Below are 11,956 nucleotides of genomic sequence, written 5' to 3'. Positions count from 1 at the left end.
AAATTTCCTGAGCTAGCATTCTTTGCCTAAAAACCACAACAGTGCTCAGTTTCACTAACACAAATGAAATAGTTCACAAAACATTAAATTGGCAGTGAAGACATAAAGATCCCGAATGACCCTATAGGATGGGATTTCAACAAATCCCTGTCTCTTCTTGGTTATTACCAAGGTTTACTAGTTAAATATCACAACCCAATTATATAGATGACAATTTATCATTGAAGTTCTTCCTAAACTTGACAATTTTCAGACAATCACATGTTCTGTTTTCTATAGAAAAGAAATGAATAAATATAATAAAGTGATCTCCAAGTCTCTACTGTTTGAAATATTAATTCATGGATTTTATATCAAATATATTTAGAAAATTCTATATTGAAATATGTTGAGTCGTAATGATTTGTAGGACTCCCTAACATACTTTAGTAATCTTTAAAGGTGATATACAATACTTAGCAATTTTCAAAGTTCTTGACTTCTAAGTATTTCATTTTATAGATGATATCATAGTAACTCCACTCTGGGAAGTACAGCAAGAAATTGTGTGTGTGTGTGCATGCACGTGTATGTGTTTTAGCATTTAACATTGCAGTGACCTACAGAAACTGTGCACTGGGCACACTAAGCATTAGATATGGATGTATATTCTACCACACAGTGATAGAAGGGACAATCGGGTGTAGTGACATTTTGTTTGTATTTTAATAAATAAAGTTTGTATGAGAATCAGAAAAGTAAAACAGCTACACTGACCAGCCTTAAAGACTAGGCAGCAATGACATGCACCTTTAATCCCAGTAATCACACTAGCTTGCCATAGAAACCAGGTGGTCATGGTGCACACCCTTAATCCCAGAACTAGAGAGGATTATAAAACCGGAGGAGACAGCTCTCACTCTCAGTCTCATTCTGAGATTCCTGAAGGCAGGATCACCATTTTGGCAGGATCAACCAAAACAGTGGCTGGCTGTTTTGCTTTTCTGACCTTCAGATTGAAACCCGATTTCTGTCTCTGAGTTTTTATTACCCATGCTTCATCCAGGATTGACCATGCCAAGGCCTCATTTTAGGATTTCCTTAGCGATTTCTCCATTATTGGGTAAGAGTCTGGTTGAGAATGGGCCAGGGATGCTGCTGGACCAAAGACCCAGCTGGGTACTTCCTTTGGCTGATCTTAGCGCTTGTTGCCAGTGCAGGATTCTGTGTGATGTCATGGCCTTAGCCTGATGCAGACCCTTGACACAGAGCTCCGGGATGACAGTCCCCTTTTGAACCCTTCTGGAATACACTGTGTTCAGATGCACTGACAACAATTTAAAGGTAGATGCTAGATTACTCGTTATTATAAAAAGCCACATCACATGGGCGGATAAGATTTCTCTGCTTTTTAATTTTGTTTTTTTTTAATTGAGACAAGGTCTGACTGCATAGCCCTGGCTGGCTGGGAGCTCTGTATGTAGAGCAGTCTCAATCTCACAGAGATCCATTTGCTTCTGCCTCAGCCTCTTGAGTGATGGATTTAAAGGAGCGTACCCCACGCCCAGCCCCTGCCCCAGGTGTCTTCTTGCGTCGCTCTGTGGAGTGGGAGGAGATGGTTCAGTAGGTTGAGTCTGTAGCTATTCTTTTTCCTATGTGCTTTCTGTACCACCTCGCCTCTTTACTGTTATCAGTGAGCAGAGCAGTGTTTCTGTATACTCCATGAAGGTAGAGTCAAGTACCTTTGATGTCTCTATCTTCAGCCAGGACCATTGGCAGGATTGTCTGTATCTCATCAAATCAGCATCATTGTCTCAGATGTTCCTTGTTTTTAGTTGAGTCCTGGGAAGTTTGTTTTACTGTTTAAGTAAAATGTAGTGTCGCGAAACAGTTCCGACCTATTTGTTGGCTGAGGAACCAGGAATGAGTCACCTTCATTTGAAAATCCAAACTTTGGAGTGCCCCAGAATTCAGCACTTTTTGAACCTTGATAGCACAAGTAGAAAATTTCACACTTGACCTCATGGGACAGGTCACTGTCAAAAGACAGGTTCACTAGAAACGTTGGATGAAGCTGTCTTCAGGTAGATGCATGGCGTGTTGATGAAACAGAAGTGAATTTTTCTTTCATAAATGGAGCTATATCATGTATATGTAAATATTTCAAAATCTTCAAAAAAATGTAAAAGCCAAAGCACTTGTAGTCTTGAACATTCCAGATAAGGAATGCTCAGCTTGTGTTCTCTTTCTGAGAATACTGATACACACTCCGCAGCATCGTTCCAATCTTAACCTCATGCTTCACCCGACTCAGAGCTTCCCCTTCGACACCCCTCAAGACCCTGATGACTATTAGGATGGAACCATGCCTTGAGCAGGGGGCTGCGGAACACCTACTCATGTCTTCCTACCCTGTCTTCGGACCTAGACATGCAAGTCTTTTAAATTTATGTTTTAGCTGACTCATCTGGTGCTGGGGCGGGCCGTCTTGCTGGGTGACTTTTTTAAGTCTTAGGCACTACATATCCAGAGTGGACATTTTCTTCTGACTTGATACAAAATGACAAACTCTTCCTGGGCTCTGTGGTGGTGACTTTTTTCCCTTGCAAGTGGTGTGAGATTTTAGATTGCCCTTGATGGGCTTTAAAAAAAAAAACAAAAAAACAAACAGATTCTTATTTTCCTTTTAGAATTTCTGTAAGAGTCAAATGTCTGTTTAACGTGACCACATATGGAGACCATGGGTACTGTACTGATTTTCTAGATTTTTGGCATACCAGCGGTTAGTCTATACTTTGGGGTGCTTAGTCTTTCACTCCAACAATTCATCCCAAAGTTGATCTGCCTTTTGAGGTACTTATGAGTAGTGATAAGATACTGAGCGTACATCTTCTGAAGATCTTTCTGTTTAAAGCAAGAAACAGAAGTGAGCCTGCTGAAGCTTGGATTCAGAGTTGTCTCAATAAGGTACGGTAGAAGAATAAGATGCCCGTGCAATAGAAGAACCTTGTCTGGGGACACCAGAAGCTCTTTCCCCAATGCACTCTGATTACTGTGTAAGAGTAGGAAATGGTTCAAGCCTGCTTCCTCTGGCTTTCTTAGACACACCTCTGGGAAGCAGTCTTTGCATCCCCCCTGCAGGTGCCGGAGTTTGCCGCTTCTCTTTGCATCTTTTCTGGAATGTCTCCATCTTGCTTTGTTCCCTTGCAGGCTCCCTCCTGACTTTTCTGCAGGTGATGCTGCTCAGGGCGCATCCTGCACCTGATGGTTAACCTCAGTTGTCAACACGATGGGTTTATAAGTAGAAGATAGTTCTGCTCATATCTGTGAGGGATTATCTCGATTAGGTTACGTGAGATGGGAAGACCCACTTGAAGTGCAGCAGCAATATCAGGTTGGGGTCCCAGACTGAGTCAAAAAGGGAGCATGAGCTGAGCGCCAGCATTCATGTCTCTCCTCTTCTTGACTGTTGACACAGTGCCATTACCTCACTGCCCTGCCCCCATCCTTCCATGCCATGATAGACACGGCACTGGGAGCCCACATGATCCCTTCCTTCCTTACGTTGCCTTTGCCAGGTTTTTTTTTTTTTTTTTTTTTTTTTTTTTTTTTTTGTCTCAGCGATGTGACATATAGCCAGTCCAAAGAGCATTCCCTAGAGATAAAATGGCTGCTGTCGTGGGAAGACATTCGCAACCTTGGGACAGGTGAAGTTTCCAAAGCCTAAATCTACTGACAGAGGTAAAAAAAAAAAAAAAAAACAAAAACAAAAAAACAAAACCTTTCTCTAGGTTGATCACAATTGCCCGGCTAGATGTGTCTCTCTGCCGATGTCACATGGTATGGAAACCCTCTTCTCATGACTGAAGAAAAAAAAAAATCCTGAAGAAAACATCATTGGGAGAGGAGGGTGGAGGGGGAGGATGGGAGGAATGTCCCTGGCCAGGAGGCCGGAGGTGCCCCAGGAAGCTGTTTCCTCTGAATAGTTAAATGGCTGCCTCTCAACTTGCACAATGTCACATTGAATTTGAAACAGGGAACTTTTTATATTTTTCCCCTGATTGTGCTGGCACCTGGCAGATGCCTATTTACCACAGGCATCAATACACATAGTAATCAAAGGAAATCAGAGGCACAGATTAGCAACAGCTGCAAGTCATTAGTGACAGACACGGGAAAGCACAATTCTGCACCCAACTTTGAAATAACCAATATGAGTATTTCAGAGCACGAGGGTTACCGCAGGGCACCCGCTAACATGAGAGCAGCCAAACAATAGCTGGGCTTGTCTCTCCAGAGAGCCCTCTTCACACAGGCAGCCACACACACAGTTGTACACCAATCAATCACGACTATCGGTCCGCTGAATGTGAGCCCTCTGCACAGTACGTGTGCCATGCTGGCCTCCCAATCAAAGGTGGTCCGGACGGAGAAGGAACCCCCGGCTGGTGGCACGTTCCGCCATTCCCTAGTGCAATTTTGCTGCCATATGTTTGAGTATGTGGCTGATGCCTCAATTTTGCCACTGGCCTGGCTAGAAGGGGGCATCTAGAGGGGAAAAATAAAGTCATCACTCCTCACTGAATACCATTTTTTTTGTGTGTGCCACTGTTCCGTTTGAAAATCAGCTGCAATTGATGGCCGTTCTCTTGGTAGTTACATATTTTTCCTTGGCAGCACTAACCTTAGCCTACTCCAAAAAAATGCTGCTCAATTTTTAGCTTTTTCCTAATCAATTCATTCAGTGCCTGCCTTGGTGGAATTCAAGTTGGTCATTTAAAAATTTCTAGCTGTTGCCTGATATGTCCCAAAACAAATTTAGCCGGCATGGGTTGCTATTTTGGACCATCTTGGAAATGCAGATTTACTGTACAACTGGGTAATGGCTTAGAGATAAACAGAAGCAGTGAGCTGCTGTTGAGGCTGGTCCCTGACGGTCTGATAGCAGGACCAGGAGAAATTTAGCAGTATATATATACTGTGATCATTGGGCCATTGGACTATTGGCTATGGCTTAAATTGGCCCCTGTATTCCATGTGGTCTTCTCTCCCCTCGCTTGATTGGAAAGTTTAATTTTTTAAAAAGATATTTCTTCATTCTTCCTCCCCTTCTTCTTTAAAACTATTTTCCGAAGGTTTTTCTAAATATTCTCACTGTAACTAGCGGCTAGTTTCAAAGATTAAGATAATAAGTGGGGAAAATGAAATAGCATACAGAGCCGACCATTAAACCTCAGATCTTTAATAACAAGCGAAGAGCTCTATTCTTTGCACTCTTAAGAGCAAGCATCCTTCTAAGCATTCTGGTAGACATGGTTCAACCCTGTGTCTTACTCAGCCAATTTGCTTTCTAAAAAGAGATTGTTTTCCACTTACCAAAATACCAGGTGTAAGGAATGTTATGTTTTAGGATTATTTTATGGGGAATCAAAGGTCTACTATCCATGATTCCATCTGCTGAAAGTTAGCTCAGATTCGTTGAATGTCTGCTGTAGGGTGTGATGGACACGGCGACAAAATGGGTAAGTGACTTGGTCACAGTATGCTGGGCTGTCAGGGAGGCTGAGCAGAGTATACCCAAGGTGTCTTCATTGCCTGTGTCTTAATCCCTTCCTCTCCTTTTAATTTTCCTTCCTAGTCTAGTTTCTTTCTCCTCTATGACAAAATGAAAACATGTTTGCTACTCAGAATTAAATAAGATGCGTATTGGTAATATGTATTATTTGTGATAAAATTTCTATAAAAAAGCACTGTAACCCAGCAGAAGTTTTCCTCTTTCCCTGGCAACAGTCAGCTGCTTGGATGTGTTGTTCTTCTACACAGAGGGTCAAGGACTCAGGCTTTTTGCATCCTGTGGTCAGGCTTGAGAGTCATCTGCTTCCAGTCGGTGCAAAATTAAGGAGAGGGTGAGAAACCGTAGCCATTTCTCAAGCAACTGGGCTCAAAGTGGTAAACAGCATTTCTGCTCACACATTGTAGGTAAAGCTGCCTCAATGAACCCACCTACATGAAAGAGAGCTTTGGAAATTCTTATCTCTGGCTAGAATAGACACTTCAAGGTGCCAATCCTAGACCACAGAGGCCGGAAAACAGACTTGAGTCTAATAAGGATGTGTTGGGTACCCTGTTAATTTCAAGGAGAGACGATGGATAAATCTTCGTCAGGGGTGCTACTTGTCCTAGAGGTTCAATGTGATACCAAGTACCATGAGAGCAGATGTAGGACTCTTCTGGTCACGACTCAGAGGGGACACTGCTGAAGCGCCATGGTGAATGGCTTCCTTTAACAGAGAAGGGGGAAGAGGGTCAGACCTGAGAAATGTGTCCAGCAAAGATGTCCAGTGTGTTGAGAGGTGGCTGAGTGTTCCCATGTGTCAGGTTCCCAAAGATGTGAGGGCATCGAGGACCAGGTTACAGAAGGCCCTGTGGGCTGTGAGACCCAGGCTGGGATCATGAGAGTGCCATGGTCTTCCGCACATTAAATTCACCTTCTCCAATCAGATCCCTTTCTTGGATGCTTTATTACATATGTGGAAGGAAACCGGTTTGTGAAACTTGAGAAGCCATCGTGAGTTTTTAAGATGAAAAGCGTTTGTTTTCTGACAAGGCAGAGAAATCCCTAGCAACCATTGTTATTATGTAGGAGGGTAATCTTGTAAGAGACTAATGAACGTACATTTATTTATTTATTTATTTTTATCTGACTTCAAAGCTGACATTTCATCTGAGGTCTTAGGCTTCTTACTTTTCCATTAACACTTGTAATAATAAATGATGCCAGGCAGAGGGTCACGGAAGAGGGAGAGGGAGGCAGAGGTGTTCTGAGTTATCCAGGAGGGCTGACAGTGTGTCATTCACCACTGTGAAAAATATCTTACAAAAGCACTTAGGAAGGAAGGAGGAAAGGTTCATCTGGCCTCACAGTGTGAAGAGACACCTCTCTGTGGTCTTGCTAGTTTCTCAATGAGTATTTGCTTTCTTCTTTTCCTTAGATGATCTCAAACTGGCTGGTAAATATGTCTACCCTCTCTATGGCCATTTTTATATGAAAAGAGATTAGCATAACAGAGTAACTTTTATATCCTTTATTATTAACCTAAGAAATGCATAATGAACATCTTTTGAAAACAGAGACTCTGGGAGTAGAGATGATGGAGAGACAGAAATACGAGTCACCTGAGATTTCTCTCTGTACCTGACAGAGAAGGTTCCAGTGTATAATTGTCGTAGCTCTAACACTGCAGAGATGTGAAAAGTTCCAAGAGGAAGGCATAGACAGGAAGAAGAAGGAATTTAATGCTGGAGCACACAGGGAAGTCTTGATGGATTGGGTACCACAGGCATTAGATAAGACTTTTACAGGTGAAAAGAAATTGATCCAGAAAGAGGAGCTAGATTTGAGTGGGGCAGATAGCTCAATTGGTAAAGAATTTGCTGCTCTGGGGAGATGGAGACAAGAAAAATCCTAAGGCTTATTGGACAGCCAGTATAGAAGAATCAGAAATCTCCAGGTTTGGTGAGAGATCCTGCCTCAAAATGTAAGGTAGAGAGCAGTTGAAGATACTTAGTGTTGACCTCAGGCCTCCACATGTGTATATATGCACATATATTCACATGATCATATGTATACACATGTGTGTGTTTGTATGTGTGTGTGAGAGAGACAGACAGAGAGACAGACAGAGAGACAGAGATAGATAGACAGACAGACAGACAGACACACACACACAGAGAGAGAGAGAGAGAGAGAGAGAGAGAGAGAGAGAGAGAGAGAGAGAGNAGACAGACAGACAGACACACACACACAGAGAGAGAGAGAGAGAGAGAGAGAGAGAGAGAGAGAGAGAGAGAGAGAGTTAGACTTGATATAGTACAGGAGGGAATATTTGAGGATAGGTAGTCAGGACCATATCCCTACTAGGAGAGGAGAGTGGAGAGGGAACAGGTCTTTGGACTTAGGCTCATGAGACCAGGCTGTGCAGGGTGTTGAATACATGGTTAGGGAGGCTGCATCTAAGAAGGGAAGAGCCAACTACTAAGCTTTCCAGTAGAGAGAGGTAATACCTAGATTGATTGACAAGGATGCTGATGTGCAAAGAATTTCCCAGAAATCAGCCAAATGTGGTCAATTATAATATGAGGAATAAAAGGCTTAGAATACTAGCAAAGAGCGTGACTCCTGATATAAGGACAGCCGAGTGTGCACACACATAGGGCTCTTTGAAAAACATGATCTTCCTTGTCCCACAACCTAAAGCTTTGGCTTCTGTTTGTTTTTCCTCTGCAGGTGCAGGTCCTATAATTCTGAATACTTTGGTAGCCAGAGAAGGTCCCGTGGGTTAGGAGGCCTGTGAAATATAATACAAATGATGACTGTTGGAAAAAAAGCCTTTTGAGAAAAGGAAGAGGCAACATTTACTAGTGCTTGAAATGGGAGAGTGCTGTCCAATTGGCTTTTTTTTAACTGTAAAATATAGAATAGAAAATGCTTGAAGATTTCCTTTTTAGAACTTGGCAAAAATTACAGCAGATGAACATTAGGCAAAATGAAGGGGGGATTTTGCTCACACACGAAAGTTTATAAGAACTCTGGTTGAGTCTGGCTTCAGTATTTGCTGAAGTTTGTGGCTGTGTCAACAAAGATGGGTTAAAGTAAGCATATTTCAGATCCTAAACCGAGCGGCTTCACAGTCTGGAATAGAGAGTAGATTTAAAATGCTTTAAAATGGGTTTCCTTTTCTTCCCTCCAGCTGTGCCTGGCGCTAGGCGAAGATGAACCGGCATGTTCTTTGTTCAGAGTGACTTACCCACCCTGGGGTGTCGGACACATTAGAGTTTTGAATCTTGAGTCTTTTCAGTCAGTTGGCAGTGGGCTAGAAAGAAATGCATTGGGAGCAGCCAAGCTACCGTTTGACATGGTACTTCAATACCTGAAATATTTTAGCCCAGTTCTCCAGACGACGATGGCTGATCTCACTGGGTAAAGCAGAGCAATGACTGCGAGGCCTTCACTGGCATCAGCCTCTGGATCTTTTGGCTCGTCTGGCTGACCAACAGATCACAGTTAGCGTGGGGCAAGGCATTAGCATCCTAGTGAATCTCTTGGTTTTATTCCGAACCTTCTTGAGTGCACTCACCACTCTGACTTGGTCTGGTGGTGATGGATTTGATAAGTCTTCTCAGCACCCAGATCCCAGAGACCTTTCGGGAACAGTGGCCCCTCGTTATGCACCTGTTTTCTCCCTGAAGCAAATTTTAATTTCTCAAGTCTGGACAGGAATTTCCACCTTCCCCTTTTATAAAATGCTTTCCACTTATTGTGCTTAACCATTTATCATAATCTTTCAGGAACATAAGTATCAAACTACTGTCTTGTTTGTTTTCTTTTTAATATTGTGAATTAAACTTGAGAAATTTTTTTAAAAAAAGATTTAATCTTTCAGTTCATTTTTTTGTCCTGTATAGGGTTTATATTTTGAAGGTAAAGCTTTAAAAAAGTTTTCATATTGGGAAAACTTACCAATATTAACACAAAGAGATAACTTGGCAGAGAGAATTATCAGAAGATGGCAGAGTAGAGAGCACTGGTCATCCGTCTTTCTACCCAAGCTGCAGAGATTCTGTTCTGGCAGAATTTTTCTGATGTAACCGTTTTTTTTTTTTTTTTTTTTTTTTGTCGAGACAGGGTTTCTCTGTAGCTTTGGTGCCTGTCCCGGAACTAGCTCTTGTAGACCAGGCTGGCCTCGAACTCCCAGAGATCTGTCTGCCTCTGCCTCCCGAGTACTGGGATTAAAGGCGTGCGCCACCACCGCCAGGCTGATGTAACTGTTTTTGAGCGCTAATGTCTACCCAAGGCTTGCAGCATCAAGTGAAAGGCTTATAAGGTAAATTGTGGTTAATTCTGTTCAGTTTCAGCTCTTGGCACAGTGACCTTCTAATAGGCAGTTGTGTATTGTTCCTGGGACAGCTCAAAGAATCACGGTGGGAATCATGGTGGGAATTGTAGGAGTCATGGTGGGAATCAGTGTGTCTACCCACATTGTTGCAGGTCTCTAACCGCTCACTGAAATGACTTGCAGGGGATTTTAAGGAGCACAATCACCTTTCCACTCTCACTTTAAAAGCTACATGTGTAGAAGAAATTATAAAATTACACACTTACCCCACATTCCTGGGAAAGAATGAGGGATCCGAAAAGGCCCGAGAAGACCTTAGGTTTTCACTTCAGTTGGTCTTCAACGCAGAGAGAGTCTAGAACAATTAAAAATAAAAACAAAACAACAATGATACTGTGTGGGAGAAGAAGAACCCGCTTTTCAAGGTGCCATACTATTTAATTCAAATATAGAAAAGTATGGACTGTGAAACAAGTGAAAACCTTCCAAAGACAAAGTACAGAAACAAGCCCAGAGCCCAGAGAACACCAAGACCCGAGGGCAGAGCTACTAGGTACGGACTTTAAAGTCACTATCTTAAAGATGGTCAAAGAGCTGAAAGAAAACAGAAAATAGAGAAAATAATGACTGAAGAGAATAGGTACTGATAAAGATATATGAGACATAAAATAAGACAATGAAAAGCCAGCCTACAGTTCACAACTCTAGAGAACCTAGACAACAACGAGGACCTTAAGAGAGACATACATGTATTTACATAGGAAGGAGAAAAAGACAAGAATTGATCCATGTATGTCTCTCTTAGGGTCCTCATTGTTGCAAAAAGAGACTCCTGATGAACAGTTGCAGAAAGAAACAGGTCATATGGGATGACAAGGACATATTGACGACAATATCAATGGGACCTGCTGAGGATGGCTGAAGAAAGAAAAATATCCCTTTCCACACCGGGGCATGAGCTCACTGGGACAAGAAGAATGGATGTATTGATACAAACTGATAGAAGTGGAATTGGTGCTAAGTGTGTTTTGTTCTGCCCTGTGACCACACATCTTTCTTTCTGGCACAAATGTCTTAAGTATACAGTGCCAGGTGGTAGTGAAATGCCACTAGGGACTCAACGTTTGACACCACTCAAAACTTTCAGATTTGTGACACTGGTCATCATTGGGTTAGACTCTATAATAGCCTACCAAGTGTCTGTCTGGGAGACATTTACTTGGGATTCTGCTTGTGAAATTAGGTGGGGTGGAGCCTGTGTTTCTGATTCCTCTGGAAGGCTGGGAGAGGACTGGATCACTTGTTCCCAATTGGTCATTTCTCTCTGTGGATGGGAGAATCAGTGCTAATTGATACTTTTTATATTTAATTACACCCAATTTCTTCTGTCTGGCTGCCCTGAAACCAAGAAGAGGAAAACAGTATTTGACATGCAAATCTTCTAACATAAATATTTCTTAACCTCATCAGCTTCAGGATTGGTCCAAATATAGACTCTTCGGGACGCAAACTGAGGAAATAGTTTCTTATCTGTGTGTTACCCTGTGTCTTGAGACCCACTTTCTGGAAGCTAGCTCTGCAGTCGAGTAATGGGACTCCGATCCTTTGCTACGTCTCCAGCACCCTGATCTCCTTTTTCCTTACTGATATAATTATTTCCCAAGTAGCTTGATGAAACAGCTTCCACAACCTTTGGTCTAACTCTCTCTGAAGAGCTGGGTCATAGAATTCTTCCTGATGGCTTTAAGGATGTTCTTCAACACAGCTCAACACAACGCTATCCTCCACATTTCCTGGATGGTGTTCCTTGGCTGGTCCCAACTTACTACTGCTCTTGGTACCCTGCCCTCCCTTGGTACCAGTAAAAGTGTTTTACTGTTGGCTTCCTAACATGTGTGTGCCTGCCTGTCTGCCTGTCTGAGAAGCAGGTTCTACCTCTCCGACTGTGATGTGTCTTCCCTGGCCTCTGGGAATCTTTTCCTTCCTTTAACAGCCTATGGGTGATTACCAAGTGCACTGAAGGGCTCTAGAGACCACCTAACCAATGGAATGGAATAGAAAGGGAGCCTGGGGAAGGGGAA

The 11,956-nt window shown here is 42.6% G+C and overlaps 1 long non-coding RNA gene across 3 annotated transcripts; it reads right to left on the bottom strand.

Moving 5' to 3' along the window:
• Positions 1 to 7,814: 7,814 nt before the first annotated feature.
• On the bottom strand, positions 7,815 to 10,232 carry LOC126502865 (uncharacterized). Of its 3 annotated transcripts, XR_007592076.1 has the most exons (4): positions 9,500 to 9,601; positions 9,117 to 9,222; positions 8,910 to 9,025; positions 7,815 to 8,327 (listed from the first exon to the last, which is right to left on the bottom strand). It is a non-coding gene; the product is annotated as an uncharacterized lncRNA (long non-coding RNA). The 3 variants fall into 3 exon arrangements; XR_007592077.1 differs by lacking the exon at positions 9,500 to 9,601 and adding an exon at positions 10,142 to 10,232 and having other exon boundaries at positions 7,815 to 9,025; XR_007592075.1 differs by having other exon boundaries at positions 7,815 to 9,025.
• Between the last annotated feature and the right edge of the window lie 1,724 nt (positions 10,233 to 11,956).

Source organism: Alexandromys fortis, unplaced genomic scaffold, assembly GCF_014885135.2.
Source record: "Alexandromys fortis isolate MF-2015 unplaced genomic scaffold, M_Fortis_MF-2015_v1.1 scaffold_1, whole genome shotgun sequence".
Taxonomy (NCBI): domain Eukaryota; kingdom Metazoa; phylum Chordata; class Mammalia; order Rodentia; family Cricetidae; genus Alexandromys; species Alexandromys fortis.
This window is presented reverse-complemented; position numbering and strand designations above follow the sequence as displayed.